This window comes from Triturus cristatus, chromosome 1_2 (genome assembly GCF_964204655.1).
Source record: "Triturus cristatus chromosome 1_2, aTriCri1.1, whole genome shotgun sequence".
Taxonomy (NCBI): Eukaryota; Metazoa; Chordata; class Amphibia; order Caudata; family Salamandridae; genus Triturus; species Triturus cristatus.
In genome coordinates, this window is record NC_140580.1 from 884,579,833 (window position 1) to 884,598,348 (window position 18,516).

Consider the following 18,516-nt stretch of genomic DNA (forward strand, 5'->3'; position numbering starts at 1 on the left):
TTACGTTATTGGCAGTCCACGCGGCACCCCTTTACACTTACCTACTCCCTGCTGACGAGAGGCAACTACCTCGAAACACGTGTCCAGGGATGGCTAATGCGACACAAACTTTTTTTCAACACTGTGGCATAGGCGTACTCGCCGTCGCCACTACATCTACCAGAGTTCCTTGGGGCAACATGCTGGTGTGACGAGCAGTGTGCTGCCAACTGGATTTGTTATATAAAGGCTCCCTTGAGCCATTTGGGCTGACGAGCTCTGGACCAGCACCTGCGCGCCATGAGAGGTACTCTACCTGTTTTTACGTTATTGGCAGTCCACGTGGCACCCCTTTACACTTCTATACAACAAGTGACCTGTTCCCAAGGTGAAAAACCGTTCAAACATCTATACCCTTGGTCATATACTTAAGACAATCTATACAGCATGTGGTCACACCATCTATGCTACTTATGGGTATGGTTTCACCAGTTTAAAAAGAAAAAAAAGAAGAAATTCATACGAGGTACAATAGTCTCATTAATCCCTAGTGTCTGTCTCTAAACACCCAATAGTGGTAAAAAAGTGTAGGAAAGGAGCGAGGGAGCCTCACGGTAGCACCACCAGGGAGGTTTAAGCAGGAAGGTACTCGCCTGCTGCCTCAAGGTCTCATCATCAGCTACCCTCGTTCCGGAAACAAATTGAGTGTAAGGGAGGAGAAATGGATAACAACCTAAAAAGTGCTAAGGTGTGTGTAAAGAGAAATAAAGTGCCAAATTATGTGCACCTAGAAAACCCCACTACTTATATATAAAAGTGAACTAGAACACACTGGCTTACAATTTTATTCCATGCTGTGTGTCTACTTCTATTTAAAATGCCGACATGTTTCATTGCCTTTGGGTACACTCACGGCAATTTCTTCAGGGCGTGGGGTTTTTTCTCAACCCTGCATTTCCGCCTATCTTTTGATAAAAACTGCTGTAAGAGACAAAGGATAAAGAGACAAACAACAACACATAGCAACATTAATTGACATCGGGCAAAGTTGAAAAAGTGTACTCTTTCCCTAGTAGCGTGTAGGCCATGTCATTTACCGGGATTTTACCCAGCGTGGGTATACCTTTACCCTGGAGCTCTTGTATGCGATAGACTGCACTCGTTCTGGGCTCTTCAGGTTGGCTCCTACTGTGAGCCTGTAACACATAACCATGAATCACAAGCCTGTTTATGGATTTTGACATTGCGTAATTCACTATGCGTCTATCCTTCCGCTTTACGCCTCACGCTGCTGGTATCTATGGCACCCCCCTATCTCGCAGCTGTCCCGTGTTCGCAATGTGTCATCACATCTCAAATTGTAGCTGTAGTGGGACGCTGCTTCTTCGCTACTGTAGCCCTCATAGTTGTATTTTAAAAAAAGGTTGGGAAGGAACCTCCTGGGTATGCTACAGACCCTCCCGTCTTACACTCTGTGACCCCAAGTCCACTGCTCATAATTCTAGCTACTTAAAAGTGCCCATTATTGTAGGGTTCCGAGGGGCCCTGTCCTACCGGTCTCTCATGTTGCAGAACCCACCTTAATTGCTTGCGCGTCCGGCGTTAGCTCAGCACCGCATCAACCCGGTATGCTGTTACCTACGAATAAATACACTCTGGCTCACCTCGTGTACAAACCCGGAAGGGAACCGCCCTGCTCAAGGAGTGTCTAGTAAGGCGCTCCTTTCTGTGTCGTGCATCGCCGCCATCTTGGACTGGAGTCCGTAAACAGATTATCACTCACCCTGCTATTCGTTCATGGGGAAATGAGATTAAACAATATCTCGATCGCTCATCATAGGTGGCTCATTATATTTATACCAGCCTGCCATTGGATACACTGCAAATACATCTCTTTCTTTTCTACAGCTGTCAATACGTAAATATATATAGTTTGGCTGTATTAATTGTCTAGTGTCACATGGCGCCCTATTGTCATAATGGAGTACCCCAGCTCTCCGCTTACACCATATCAATATGGTACGAGTTTAGGCTACACTTGACATTACTTGATTCAAAACCCCACAGCTTTATTGTGAACGATCAATCCCCTAAATGTGGCTCACATCAATAAGGATTAATAGCGGGCAGTGTATTCTATTTATTCCTATGATTATCGATTCCACACAACATCAGGATGTGTCAATCAAACCTGTCTCACAAAGAGGTAAAAGGCTCTCATTAAGAGTTTATCTGCTGGTAGTTCTTTGCTGTTATTACTGCATGGTCGTGATTGGACCTAGATCTCAATTTCTGGCATACTGCACCACAATTATTTTATCTAGGGGAATAGGTAATTGATGGACTATACACTTACCCTATTCCACTCGATAAGGTCATTTAATCCGGTTTTGTCCACCCCCTCCTGATAAATCCAACGTGCTTCCCTGGTGCTTAATCTGGTCTCCATATTAAATTGGTCCCCCATCACCCTTTCAAGGACCACCCACCGTACATATTTCGGCATGTGTTTTTGGGACTGATAGTGTTGCACCAGTCTGGTGCTCAATTTCCCTGCACGTAATGTACTCAGGTGTTCTTGTATCCTGATTTTGACCTTCCTACTGGTGAGGCCGATGTAGTGGAGGTCACAGGGGCATGTCAGTCTGTAAATAACATTGGATGTGTTACAATTGCTAAATTGGTTTAAAAACCAGGTAGTATTGTTTGCAAGAGTTACACTTTTGGTGGCAGATGTAAACGCACACACCGAACAGCTCCCACATGGGTAGTGTCCCTGCGGAATGTTGGTCTCACGGGGGTCCTGTTTTGGTCTTGTATGGACCAGGCGATCACGGATGTTCGCTGATCGCTTGAAAGCGAAGCGGGGAGGTGGCATTTGCATAGTAGCAGTACTTAGCAGATGCCAGTGCCTGCGAATGGTCTGTCGGATTTTAGTAGAGAGTGGACCAAAAGTGGTCACTACTGGAATGCAGTCGCTACTTTTCTTCTGAGTTTTTTCTAACAAAGCAGCGCGCGGGGTGTTATAAGCTCGCTTTCTTGCTTGTTTGATGACCTTAATTGGGTATGCCCGGTCCTTCAACTTATTGGCTAACACCTGAGATTGTTCAGAGTAGTGTTGTAAAGTTGAACAATTACGGCGATACCTCAGAAACTGCCCCACGGGTAAATTATCCCTAAGTGCTCTAGGGTGAAATGATCTATAATGCAGTAGGGAGTTTTTGTCCGTTGGTTTTTGATGGACCGTAGTGGTCAGGCCCCCATTTTCGGCCTGTATATCAAGGTCCAGATATACTGCAGTTGTACTGCTCACCGACCATGTGAACTTCAAACAGCCGTCAAGGCCATTGAGCCACGTGAGAAACTCATTGAGTCTCTCTTCTGAGCCTTCCCAAATACATAGAACATCGTCTATGTATCTCTTCCAGAGGACAATGTTCCTCTGGAAGGGATTGGTGTCTGGGTTGATATGGTAGGCCTCAAATTGGCCCACGTAAATACATGCCAGGCTCGGGGCGAAGGTAGCCCCCATCGATGTCCCGGATACCTGAAGGTATAACTGTTCCTTGCATGCAAAAAAATTCTTTGTTAGAGCGATCTCAACACACTGGAGAACAAAGGTCTGTGGTGTATCATAAAACCATTCAGAGTCTCTCAGGGCACGTGCTGCTGCCACCAGCGTCGCCTCCTGAGGGATACTCGTATATAGAGATTCTATGTCTATAGTGACAAGATAATGGTTGTCAGGATTATATGATACATTTTCCAGGATTCTCAAGACATCCGTGGTGTCTTGGACGTATGAGGGTTGAGTGATGACACATTCTCTCAGAAAGAAGTCTGAAAACTGGGATAGTGGTTCCAGTAGGGATTGAATGCCCGATACTATGGGGCGGCCCGGGGGTGGGCGTTGTGCTTTGTGAATCTTGGGGACTATATAGAACGCCGGAACCCTTGGTTTCAAATTGATCAGGAATTCAGCTTCTCTATATGTAACCCACTTCTTTTCCTTGGCTTCCGTCACTAGTTGGGTGATCGTTGCTTGTAGTTCCTTGGTGGGGTCCCGTACCAAGGGTCGATAGTTATTACGATTACCCAAAAGCCTGGCCACTTCGGTGTCGTAATCTTGAGTATCCATCACTACCACAGCCCCGCCCTTGTCGGCCGGCTTGATAGTGATGGATTGATTGTTCTGTATACTCTTCAGTGCTTGCCAATCTACATAACTCATATTACTATGGGTCGTGGTTTGCATGTTTTGTTCCAACTGAAGGATATCCTGTAGCACCTTCTGTTCGAACACTACTGTTTCGGGGCCCACTGCACTGTTGGGCGGACAGAACTGGGAAGGTCGGCGCAGATTTGTTGAAAACACTGACACATTCTCCTGTTCCTTCCCCTCAAAAATTTTTTTGAGTTTAATTTTTCTCATCAGACCATGAAGCTCGGCCCGTAGTTGGAACCCATCGTGACGGGGAGTGGGTACAAACCCCAATCCTTTGTTGAGTACTGCAAGTTCCGTGTCAGTAAGTTGGTGTTTTGAAAGGTTAACCACTATGTTGTTATTTGCAGTTATAGGGGTGTTCTGCCTCTGCTGCGTGTGATCCTGGGGGAGAATGGCTGCCAAGTTGGATTCTGATTCTGGCGAGCTCGACCACGTCCCCGACCTCTGTAACTGCCCCCTCGTTGGTCTATTGGGTTCTGCGTTTGATGTCCTAAAAAAACCCTGAACATGGCTCCCAGATCCTCATTGGTTTTATCCTGGGGATTAAATCTAACCCTCTGGTTAGAAGTGGATGCTTGGGCAGGGGTCTCATCTTCCTCACTGCTGGTATTTTCAAATGTCCAGTTATTAGGTGCTCTTCTCCCCTGGCGACGTCCCCCTCTCCCACCTAGTTGGAAAGTTGGTTGGGGTTGGGTCTGTTGATAGTATTGATCTTCAACGTATGGAAAAGCCCATTCATGGCTAAACCTATCCAGATTGCGTCTGAGTCCCTTAATCTTTTGGTTGACCATATATGCTTGATATTCACTTAGGTCTTCTTGAATTCTAGCCAGCTGTTCTTTTGTGTCAGTGATAGTTGTGTCTGCCTTTATGGTCTCCTCTAACTCTAGAATCTCCTTGAGGAGCTCATCACTGAGCCTCTTGGCCGTATTAATTATTAAGGCAAGCCAGTCCCGGGTGCACTTGTTCGCTATATAGCTCCAGTCCACCCGGAATTTCTTGTCTTCCAAAAAGATTTTAGGTTCTATACGCACTAGAAGGCTGGCAGGTGCTGCGCCTGCCCTAAGGTATTCCGTCATCAGGGCTCCATGGAGTGCTATCCTCACTTGTCTTTTCTTGGTGGCACCTGCCAGCCTTCTAGTGCGTATAGAACCTAAAATCATTTTGGAAGACAAGAAATTCCGGGTGGACTGGAGCTATATAGCGAACAAGTGCACCCGGGACTGGCTTGCCTTAATAATTAATACGGCCAAGAGGCTCAGTGATGAGCTCCTCAAGGAGATTCTAGAGTTAGAGGAGACCATAAAGGCAGACACAACTATCACTGACACAAAAGAACAGCTGGCTAGAATTCAAGAAGACCTAAGTGAATATCAAGCATATATGGTCAACCAAAAGATTAAGGGACTCAGACGCAATCTGGATAGGTTTAGCCATGAATGGGCTTTTCCATACGTTGAAGATCAATACTATCAACAGACCCAACCCCAACCAACTTTCCAACTAGGTGGGAGAGGGGGACGTCGCCAGGGGAGAAGAGCACCTAATAACTGGACATTTGAAAATACCAGCAGTGAGGAAGATGAGACCCCTGCCCAAGCATCCACTTCTAACCAGAGGGTTAGATTTAATCCCCAGGATAAAACCAATGAGGATCTGGGAGCCATGTTCAGGGTTTTTTTAGGACATCAAACGCAGAACCCAATAGACCAACGAGGGGGCAGTTACAGAGGTCGGGGACGTGGTCGAGCTCGCCAGAATCAGAATCCAACTTGGCAGCCATTCTCCCCCAGGATCACACGCAGCAGAGGCAGAACACCCCTATAACTGCAAATAACAACATAGTGGTTAACCTTTCAAAACACCAACTTACTGACACGGAACTTGCAGTACTCAACAAAGGATTGGGGTTTGTACCCACTCCCCGTCACGATGGGTTCCAACTACGGGCCGAGCTTCATGGTCTGATGAGAAAAATTAAACTCAAAAAAATTTTTGAGGGGAAGGAACAGGAGAATGTGTCAGTGTTTTCAACAAATCTGCGCCGACCTTCCCAGTTCTGTCCGCCCAACAGTGCAGTGGGCCCCGAAACAGTAGTGTTCGAACAGAAGGTGCTACAGGATATCCTTCAGTTGGAACAAAACATGCAAACCACGACCCATAGTAATATGAGTTATGTAGATTGGCAAGCACTGAAGAGTATACAGAACAATCAATCCATCACTATCAAGCCGGCCGACAAGGGCGGGGCTGTGGTAGTGATGGATACTCAAGATTACGACACCGAAGTGGCCAGGCTTTTGGGTAATCGTAATAACTATCGACCCTTGGTACGGGACCCCACCAAGGAACTACAAGCAACGATCACCCAACTAGTGACGGAAGCCAAGGAAAAGAAGTGGGTTACATATAGAGAAGCTGAATTCCTGATCAATTTGAAACCAAGGGTTCCGGCGTTCTATATAGTCCCCAAGATTCACAAAGCACAACGCCCACCCCCGGGCCGCCCCATAGTATCGGGCATTCAATCCCTACTGGAACCACTATCCCAGTTTTCAGACTTCTTTCTGAGAGAATGTGTCATCACTCAACCCTCATACGTCCAAGACACCACGGATGTCTTGAGAATCCTGGAAAATGTATCATATAATCCTGACAACCATTATCTTGTCACTATAGACATAGAATCTCTATATACGAGTATCCCTCAGGAGGCGACGCTGGTGGCAGCAGCACGTGCCCTGAGAGACTCTGAATGGTTTTATGATACACCACAGACCTTTGTTCTCCAGTGTGTTGAGATCGCTCTAACAAAGAATTTTTTTGCATGCAAGGAACAGTTATACCTTCAGGTACCCGGGACATCGATGGGGGCTACCTTCGCCCCGAGCCTGGCATGTATTTACGTGGGCCAATTTGAGGCCTACCATATCAACCCAGACACCAATCCCTTCCAGAGGAACATTGTCCTCTGGAAGAGATACATAGACGATGTTCTATGTATTTGGGAAGGCTCAGAAGAGAGACTCAATGAGTTTCTCACGTGGCTCAATGGCCTTGACGGCTGTTTGAAGTTCACATGGTCGGTGAGCAGTACAACTGCAGTATATCTGGACCTTGATATACAGGCCGAAAATGGGGGCCTGACCACTACGGTCCATCAAAAACCAACGGACAAAAACTCCCTACTGCATTATAGATCATTTCACCCTAGAGCACTTAGGGATAATTTACCCGTGGGGCAGTTTCTGAGGTATCGCCGTAATTGTTCAACTTTACAACACTACTCTGAACAATCTCAGGTGTTAGCCAATAAGTTGAAGGACCGGGCATACCCAATTAAGGTCATCAAACAAGCAAGAAAGCGAGCTTATAACACCCCGCGCGCTGCTTTGTTAGAAAAAACTCAGAAGAAAAGTAGCGACTGCATTCCAGTAGTGACCACTTTTGGTCCACTCTCTACTAAAATCCGACAGACCATTCGCAGGCACTGGCATCTGCTAAGTACTGCTACTATGCAAATGCCACCTCCCCGCTTCGCTTTCAAGCGATCAGCGAACATCCGTGATCGCCTGGTCCATACAAGACCAAAACAGGACCCCCGTGAGACCAACATTCCGCAGGGACACTACCCATGTGGGAGCTGTTCGGTGTGTGCGTTTACATCTGCCACCAAAAGTGTAACTCTTGCAAACAATACTACCTGGTTTTTAAACCAATTTAGCAATTGTAACACATCCAATGTTATTTACAGACTGACATGCCCCTGTGACCTCCACTACATCGGCCTCACCAGTAGGAAGGTCAAAATCAGGATACAAGAACACCTGAGTACATTACGTGCAGGGAAATTGAGCACCAGACTGGTGCAACACTATCAGTCCCAAAAACACATGCCGAAAGATGTACGGTGGGTGGTCCTTGAAAGGGTGATGGGGGACCAATTTAATATGGAGACCAGATTAAGCACCAGGGAAGCACGTTGGATTTATCAGGAGGGGGTGGACAAAACCGGATTAAATGACCTTATCGAGTGGAATAGGGTAAGTGTATAGTCCATCAATTACCTATTCCCCTAGATAAAATAATTGTGGTGCAGTATGCCAGAAATTGAGATCTAGGTCCAATCACGACCATGCAGTAATAACAGCAAAGAACTACCAGCAGATAAACTCTTAATGAGAGCCTTTTACCTCTTTGTGAGACAGGTTTGATTGACACATCCTGATGTTGTGTGGAATCGATAATCATAGGAATAAATAGAATACACTGCCCGCTATTAATCCTTATTGATGTGAGCCACATTTAGGGGATTGATCGTTCACAATAAAGCTGTGGGGTTTTGAATCAAGTAATGTCAAGTGTAGCCTAAACTCGTACCATATTGATATGGTGTAAGCGGAGAGCTGGGGTACTCCATTATGACAATAGGGCGCCATGTGACACTAGACAATTAATACAGCCAAACTATATATATTTACGTATTGACAGCTGTAGAAAAGAAAGAGATGTATTTGCAGTGTATCCAATGGCAGGCTGGTATAAATATAATGAGCCACCTATGATGAGCGATCGAGATATTGTTTAATCTCATTTCCCCATGAACGAATAGCAGGGTGAGTGATAATCTGTTTACGGACTCCAGTCCAAGATGGCGGCGATGCACGACACAGAAAGGAGCGCCTTACTAGACACTCCTTGAGCAGGGCGGTTCCCTTCCGGGTTTGTACACGAGGTGAGCCAGAGTGTATTTATTCGTAGGTAACAGCATACCGGGTTGATGCGGTGCTGAGCTAACGCCGGACGCGCAAGCAATTAAGGTGGGTTCTGCAACATGAGAGACCGGTAGGACAGGGCCCCTCGGAACCCTACAATAATGGGCACTTTTAAGTAGCTAGAATTATGAGCAGTGGATTTGGGGTCACAGAGTGTAAGACGGGAGGGTCTGTAGCATACCCAGGAGGTTCCTTCCCAACCTTTTTTTAAAATACAACTATGAGGGCTACAGTAGCGAAGAAGCAGCGTCCCACTACAGCTACAATTTGAGATGTGATGACACATTGCGAACACGGGACAGCTGCGAGATAGGGGGGTGCCATAGATACCAGCAGCGTGAGGCGTAAAGCGGAAGGATAGACGCATAGTGAATTACGCAATGTCAAAATCCATAAACAGGCTTGTGATTCATGGTTATGTGTTACAGGCTCACAGTAGGAGCCAACCTGAAGAGCCCAGAACGAGTGCAGTCTATCGCATACAAGAGCTCCAGGGTAAAGGTATACCCACGCTGGGTAAAATCCCGGTAAATGACATGGCCTACACGCTACAAGGGAAAGAGTACACTTTTTCAACTTTGCCCGATGTCAATTAATGTTGCTATGTGTTGTTGTTTGTCTCTTTATCCTTTGTCTCTTACAGCAGTTTTTATCAAAAGATAGGCGGAAATGCAGGGTTGAGAAAAAACCCCACGCCCTGAAGAAATTGCCGTGAGTGTACCCAAAGGCAATGAAACATGTCGGCATTTTAAATAGAAGTAGACACACAGCATGGAATAAAATTGTAAGCCAGTGTGTTCTAGTTCACTTTTATATATAAGTAGTGGGGTTTTCTAGGTGCACATAATTTGGCACTTTATTTCTCTTTACACACACCTTAGCACTTTTTAGGTTGTTATCCATTTCTCCTCCCTTACACTCAATTTGTTTCCGGAACGAGGGTAGCTGATGATGAGACCTTGAGGCAGCAGGCGAGTACCTTCCTGCTTAAACCTCCCTGGTGGTGCTACCGTGAGGCTCCCTCGCTCCTTTCCTACACTTTTTTACCACTATTGGGTGTTTAGAGACAGACACTAGGGATTAATGAGACTATTGTACCTCGTATGAATTTCTTCTTTTTTTTTCTTTTTAAACTGGTGAAACCATACCCATAAGTAGCATAGATGGTGTGACCACATGCTGTATAGATTGTCTTAAGTATATGACCAAGGGTATAGATGTTTGAACGGTTTTTCACCTTGGGAACAGGTCACTTGTTGTATAGAAACGTTTGAGTGGGGGATGACCTGTTCTCTGCCCCTATAGCTCCAATTTGTGTTGTGACCCCTTTACACTTACCTACTCCCTGCTGACGAGAGGCAACTACCTCGAAACACGTGTCCAGGGATAGCTAATGCGACACATACTTTTTTTCAACACTGTGGCATAGGCGTACTCGCCGTCGCCACTACATCCAGAGTTCCTTGGGGCAACATGCTGGTGTGACGAGCAGTGTGCGGCCAACTGGATTTGTTACTCTTGGTAAAGGTTATACCCCTCCCCTGTACCCTTACGTGACCACCCAATCATTATTATTACCCATGCCCGTTACCCTCAAACTATATTTATATATATTTTTAATACTTTTATTCTCCTTACCTCTTCACGTCTTCTCCTCGATCTTCTTTGCTTACGTCCTACGTCATAAAGAAGAAGCGTCATTCCGTTTCCTCTAAAACAATGCCGATTGTCACCACCCCCCTTCGTTTTTACATGTTCTTTTGGGGGGGGGGGGGGAGCCCCCCCACCCCTTTTTTCTTTGCATGCTTTTTAAAAAAAAAATTGGGGGAAACCACCCCCCCCCCAGCCCCCTTTTTCTATTTTTACCTTTGTATACACGTCTTCGCCGACATCAAAAACTGACTGAACCGGACGAAGATGAACAGGTTCCAGTGCAGCTTGCGTGGTAAAGACGGTCGTGGAAGGCATACGCATGGTAAAGACGTTTACGTGGTAAGTGTACCGTTGTAAACGTAACGCGTAGAAAAGCCTTCGTGGTTAAGGATGTTTCCCTGACTTTTGACTCTATAATGAAATCATAGAGCTATACATGCTGTGACCCTCAACTCATTGTTTCACATAGAGCCAAAGTTACTTAGTCCTAATTTTATGTTTTTGCATTCTGAAACGAATGTTTTGCCTTTAACAATGCAAATGCAAAGAAAACAGTACCCGGTGATGTACTTGCACTTAAGTAGTAAAATAAGATCTCTTCTATGTGGAAAATAATGAAAGAAAATTATGCATAGCTTCATTACGTGAGGTAATTAGGTAAGATTTATTCTATGACATCTACATATGGCATACATGCAATTGAAAGTATTCTAACAAAGAGAACATTTTAAATATATCATCTTTGCTATCTGAAGTGTGGATTTTTCCAAGAGCTATTCCTGGAAGGTCTTCATTTTTATTAAAGATGTATAGGTGAGTATTAAAGATGTATAGGTGAGTATTAGCTATCTTTTGTGCTGTTCATTTCTATACCAGCAGATAGTGACAGTAACACCTATAAGAGAACAATACAATACCCAGTATGCCCTTGTGCTGGACTGCAAAACTAGACCACATATGTGCATCATTATGAATATACCCATGCCTTCATTATGAATATACCCACAGCTTATTTCTTGGTGCTGCAGCATTAGTTCAGTTTATGCAGAAGTGGTAAGAAAATGCAGACGAAGAACAGAAGAAAAACCACAATCCACTCCCTCATATTCTTTGTATTGTTGTGTTGACCGAGGAACTGTTGATCGTGAAACTAGGAAAGAAAGAAACAAATATTTTTAAAAGCAGTAAACTAGAGGGATCTATTATTAAAATAAATATTTAATGTTGAGGTGAGAAAATACTCGCCTCTGTGTCTTTATTAATGTAGGACTTTACAGAAAAAGCCCTTGGATAATGCACATTTTATGACCAGACAGGAAGCAACTATTAGTTTTTTTTAAAGCAAATTAAACACTGAATGAGGAACATGGTGAGCTTGTTTGCAATAGAATTACAATGGCTGCGGTGCTCTGGCTCTGTCACAGCCCTTTGAAACAAGTATTGGTTTCGCCCATGTAAAAAATAAAGAGCTGTTTTCATCAATGATCGTCCGGGAGAAGGAGATAGGTCCCTTATAGATAACATGGGAGTGGAGAGGATGTGGCGCAGCTGCCAGAGCTACTGACTCAAGAACTGGGGATCCTGGTTCGAGTCTTGGCGGTGCCGCACAACATCCTGTGATTCTATGCAAATCACTTAATCTCTCCGGGTGATAAATTGTTATATAAATATGCTGCAAGAGTGAAAGGCAAAACTTTATGAAAATATAGTTCCACCAAAGCGGATGTTACCAGTTTTTCGGCAGCGGGAAACTGATAAGAGAAGCAAATGAGGAACAAGCATTAGTAAATGCAGGAAAATATGCTACAGCCAATAGAAATGGAGGAAAGGTAAGTGGTACACACAGGAACCAATGAGAAGCCAGGAAATAGAGGAGGCAGGATGTAAGTCCCTTTTAAGTTTAAGTTGCAGATCAATGAATGTTCCCCAATAGATTTCCCTTTAATGTATTGAAAATGTAAGGAAATGGTAGACCTGAAAATATTGACTGTGTTGTAGGAATTAACTGAAGATGCCAAGTGGCCTAAATAATTTGTAATGGAAACAACATTTCATGTAATGGGATTTGTATTTGATTCCTGACACCAGCAAGACCATGATGACCAGGCTGATTTGTAATCAGTTTTGTTTTAAGAATTTGTTTTATTATTTTGCACATAGTTAAGCAGTACAATACAGTGTACCAGTAATGAGTACGAACATGTAAGCTGTCACGTCATATGTAGCATACCATTCAAACAGGCATCAAATCCACCAAAAATGATCCTTTATGCAGATAACATCACAATAGGAGTAATCAGTTGTCAATCCTTCTCTCACAGGTTATTGCAACCTTCCCGACAATTGCCCTTCAAAGTTACTCCTCTGTTTCTCTGCATTCCTCCACTAAGCCTGCATCTTTCTCCCTAAATACAGCAAGGTTCCCAAACCAGGTTTGTAGTTCCTCCTGTGTATGGTCATCTCTCCTACATTGGCGGAGCCGCACCTCTTCAGCTATTGCTCACTCTGTTACACCTTTAAGCCAGCCCTGTTCCGCTGGTCCCACTGCGGTCATACAAGAAATGGCCACCTATCTTTGCGCCAAGAGCAAGGCCAGTTGCAGAAAGTTCAATTCCATGTTCTTGCCCTTGCGTTTCTTGACTGCCCCCAAGAGGCAAGTGGTCAGGTTCATCGCCACTTTTACACCTTCAATGTGTCCCAATCGCTTGATTACAAACTCCCAATAAGTGTGGACTGGAGGACAGTGCCCGGCTAAGTGAAGGAAAGTTACAGGCCTACTCTGACATCGATGGCACCCATCAGTTTTGGTTGGATCTATTCTATGTAGGAACACTGGTGTGGTATACGTGCAATGTATAAGTTAAAATGTAGTCATTTAAACCGTGAATTACCACATGCTTAATGAGTGCGCAATAGCTCTTCAATTGTGTATCCTCTAATGGGGAACCCAGTTCTTCCTCCCACAGGGCCCTGGCTCGAAATATGTACCGCGGTAGGTCCAGCATCATAGCTCTATACAGGAGGGAAACGAGATGTCTTCCCCCCCTGAATTCCAATAACGTTTGAAACAGTTCAGAAGAAGGGGGGGTGTCCGGGTGGGTGGGCCAAACCTCCCATATTATGTTGACCATGCTCGAATAGGCTAAAAACTGACCTTGGCTCACCCCAAAGGTTTCGTGTGCGGCTTGAAAAGTAATAAACGTTTCATTGGGGTACAAATCATCCCATGTCATGTATCCTCCATTGCTCCAGGTGCTAAGGTCAACAGCGCTGGACAGCAAGCGGATTTTCTGTCGTACAAGACCCCCTCGCTAGGGATCGCCTCCCCCAGTTTCGGCGCCAAATGTGGCCTCCATAAGAAGCAGCACAATTGTCCCCGATCTCAAGCAATTCTCAAACCTCCTCGGACCTGTCAAAAAAGTGTGCTTTACTTTCATGTAGCAGGGTACAGCAAAATATATGTAAAGCCTAGTTTTTTACATTTCTGTTTAGTGGATATGAAGGACTTATGCTGCTCCTGAAACAGTTTTCTGTAATCCGGGAATATGGCTATGATACAGTTTTCAAATTGAGCGACGTCCTGTTACAGAGCGGCCCACAAAATGCAGTCTCTATCCCGGTAGTTGAGGACTTTAACTATGATTACCCTAGGAGGAGAGCCATGTCGTAACGGCGGGACCAGAGCCCTATGTGCGCACTCAATGACAAATATGTCTGAAAAGCCCCTCGGCTTCAGTGTCTGTCTAATCCAGTGTTTCAAGAAGCACTTGGTAGAGTAGCCCTCCACCTTCTCAGGAAACCCCAAAACCCGAATGTTACTGTAGCATGCTCGGCCCTCGTTTCCAGTTCCAGGACGGTGTTGGTCATGGTGGCCACCTGGCACTTTAGTGTTTTGACATCTCCCTGCCAAGTCTTGATATTAGTTTAGGCAGTGAATACTTTGTCAGAGACCTTCCGCAAGTCAGCTCTCATCGGTTAACATCTATGGAGAGTGTCTCAAACTGGGGCTCTAAATCCGTTCACAAACCGTGAATGGCCACCAAGAGATCCACCCTCTAGGGTTCCGAGGCACTCTTTCCCGATTTCCCCCCTTTCCACAGCCCCGGCTGTGATAGAGCGCGGGTCACCAGCTCGGGTTAAACACACACATACCTAAATACTCACCTGGGCCTAAACCATTCACACAATGAGCTAGCAAACCCCGCTGATATAAATTTTTTTAGTTTTACCTGCAAATTTATTTTCACCTTTAACAAGTCTTACCAATTTTATCTCCTTAATGATTTCTTTCTAGATGAATCTGGTTTCTGAGATAGTTTAAGGTAGAAAATGACATTTATCTTGTGCTTAAAATAACCACAACCTCAGAAAGTTTTGAAATCCTTTATCTAAATTAATAATTTTGTGAGTTAAAATCAATCACAGCTTAAACACATTATTTCAAGAGGCAAAATTAAGTCAACAAAACACAGTCAAAATAATGATCAATGAAAATGGTACCTGAAAAAGGGAAAGAGCGAGAGCAGGTACAATGACAAGTCTTCTCAGATTTATATTTACCTAAGGTGATAGATGAACTCAACTCTTGAAGATAAGCCAGATAGAATCTGCCAGGACAGGATGCAGACCGAGGGTTTGGACAGATTCGGATCTGCAAAGGTGACCTCTTCTAAGTGCAACGCCAGCGTTGCACCCCTCTCTGACACTACTCTCCTCGGGTGTCCCTCTTCCGAAATTCCCTTCTAGATGATTACATTAGCGATCAGTATCTCAATTTCTTGAGCAGAGGTTCTGGTAGCAGCAGGGTCTGAGACAGCGACTCAGACAGAGTAGCAGCATACATGTTGGGTAGGTGACGAGTCGAAATGGTGGATCTGACAAGTCTGACAAAGTCTCTAGCTAACCTACCTCAATTATACTATTCTGTATTCGTGTACCTCCCCCCAATATTGCAATTTCTGTGTTTTCCCTTATTCTGATAGGTCAGGGCGAGGAGGTGAGTTCATCACACATTATTAAAAGTAATAATTTTACTGTGGACTATTGTTCTATGTTTCCACCCCTTAATTTACTTTCCCATAGCTTTATTCCCACCCACATTTTTCATTATGATCAATTCGAGTTTATACATTTCATTCAAAATTGTTGCTGATATAGGTCAATAGCTTTCTTTCCCAGGCGTCTTCGGCCACTGTGGCCTTGGCTGTGGTTCAAGTGTGTGTCATCCCAGTTTTCCGGCAAGTTTCTATGCGCACGGGTCATGTGATGTAGGAATTTCAGTTACCCTCTGAGGCCCAAACAGAAAAAGACACGTTAGAATGTGACAATAAATGATTTCACTGTATACCACTTATCTCTACTCTATCCCCATTTACTTATTTGAATCTTTTGCATTAGTGTTTAGTAGAACTTACGAGTTTTAGTTCAAGCAGTAGCATATGTGTTAATATGTGAGTTTCAAGCGGCCATATTTAAAGCTATTGCACAGCTGCAAAGTTTTCCCACCAAGCGACAGAATACGTCATACTACGTAGATGCAGTAGACGCATGCGCAATGAAGTTCCCGCGTTTTTGGCCACCATATTAAGACACTCGGGTTACTGGTTAGTAATACACATAGGAAAGCTTCCCCTAGATACAATATAATGTGTGTAATGCAATATTAATATTCACAAAACAGTTTGATTATAGTGTTATACGTTATTTGAGAGGAATGCGTCCGAGCAAGTCTCTTTTATTACAAAACCTTGCTCCATCAATCCCCTCTCTGATGGCATTTAATGGCATCACTAATTTCTACTAAATCAGATGCCAACTTTAGCACATCTCAATTTCTTCTTCAACCTTTTCATTCCTTTCCTTTTCCCCCTTACACTGTAATCCTCTCATTCTTTTGTAAAAATCTCCTTTTAATTCTTCTAGTTGTATTTCCTCGAATTTTCTTTTCTTACCTCTTTCATTCAATTCATATTTCTTTCTCCCTTTGCAACATTTATGCCAGAACATTATAGGTAATACTAAGAGTGTTATTCACATTATAGGCAGTATTATATGGCCTAGAATACCATTACCTATGTTAGAAAACCATCTACCTACACTAGTAATGCTATTTGTCAATTTCATCCAAACATTTTCAACTTCCAGTGGTTTCAACTCTTATTCTAATTTCGTAATATTTTTAATGTATTTCCCAATTTCAACGCTTTTGTCTGGAATATACATGCAACAATGTTGTGCTTTCAATAATTTACAGACTCCACCCTCTTTTGCCAATAGTATGTCAAGAGCAAGTCGATTTTGCATAACTATATATCTGACCGCAACTAATTCAATGTTAATCATCAAGAATCCTCCAGCAGTGTCAGTAGATACCCAATCAACTACTGTAGACAACTGACAAATTTTCCGTGAATTTAGAAGAACTCCCACTGAATGTATCCATGCACCATAAATGTCACCTACAATTTCTGAAAAACTAGCTCTCTTTACCCGTGTTAGCTTATTGTTGTCTTCATTGCTTCCAGTGATTCTCTTTACATGATAAACTTTAGGGAATACTATTCCAAAATAACTCCCATACCAGTGGTCAGGCAGTCTAAAGTAGGCTTTATTACCACACACACAATAGATTGTAGGAAATACTGGATCTGTCCCTCCTTTTAGTCCCCATCATCCAATTACTAAGAAATTATGTTCACATTCACTGGAACCAATAAACATATGGTTATATTCGGTCTTTAACCTATGAAGACAGATTTTTCCCTTCTTTTCAAAATTCAAAGACATTGCAGTATGTCTTGCCATTTGCATAATGCTCTTCCTCCTCAGCCCATTTAGGTATCTGAGGTTTAGGTTCAGCAGCTCTCTTGAAAATCCTGTCTCCTTCCCTCAACTAAATTCAAAAATATTTTCTCTTCTTGATGTAATTTACAAGTTAAATTGTGCTTGTGTGCTTCGGCTATATCTATTGCTTTCATTGTTAGAAAATATTCACCCATAAATTGTGAGTCTCTCGTACTAAGGACAGGGTTCATGCTTTTTCACATAGGAACCTCAGAAAAAAAGCACATTTACATTAGAATAATAATACTACAATTTTCCTGTTCTATAAAATAAACTAGCTAAAACGCTACACGAAATACCATATGTCAATGGTAAATGATGATATGTTACTCCTTCTGATACAGATGCGGGTAATTTCATACATACATACATAATTATCACTAACCTCCATGGTTTCTACATATTGTACTAACAAATTGGTAAAAACATTCAAGTCTGTATCATTTTTATTAACAGTGTGATGTAAATCTAACTCATCTGGTGCTTCTAATTCTACTTTGTCTCCTTTGATGGTATCTACCTTTCCATGTGTATTAGTGCTATTTTTTACATTTGTAACCATCAAATAAGGAATGGCCACAGTTAGTACTAACCATATTATGAGTACTAAAAATATACTACCTATACATATTCTACAACATTTCTTTACACAAATCGGTTTTCCAGCAGCTCTATTGTCGCCATTTATCAATTGGAATAAGATTTCTCTTCTTTACTTTAGTATTAAATTTCGTGACAGAATACATAAGGAAATTCTTTTCAGGTTGGTCTCACTTCTTCAATTGGTTCTGCGTTTAAGCTTTCATCATCTTCTCCAATTATCTCCAAATTTTCAAGAATAACATATGTCTAGTCAGGACCCTTGAATTTGTTATTTATTATTTACAATCTTGGACTTCTTCGTTTTGGCACTTCAGTTGATGGTCCAGATTGACTGGATACTTCGTATACTTGTTCTGGTTCCTCTGTTATGGGTTTAAAACAGTACTTCACTCTCTTGATGACACTAGGCCAATTATCACCTCTCCTGATTCTTTTAGC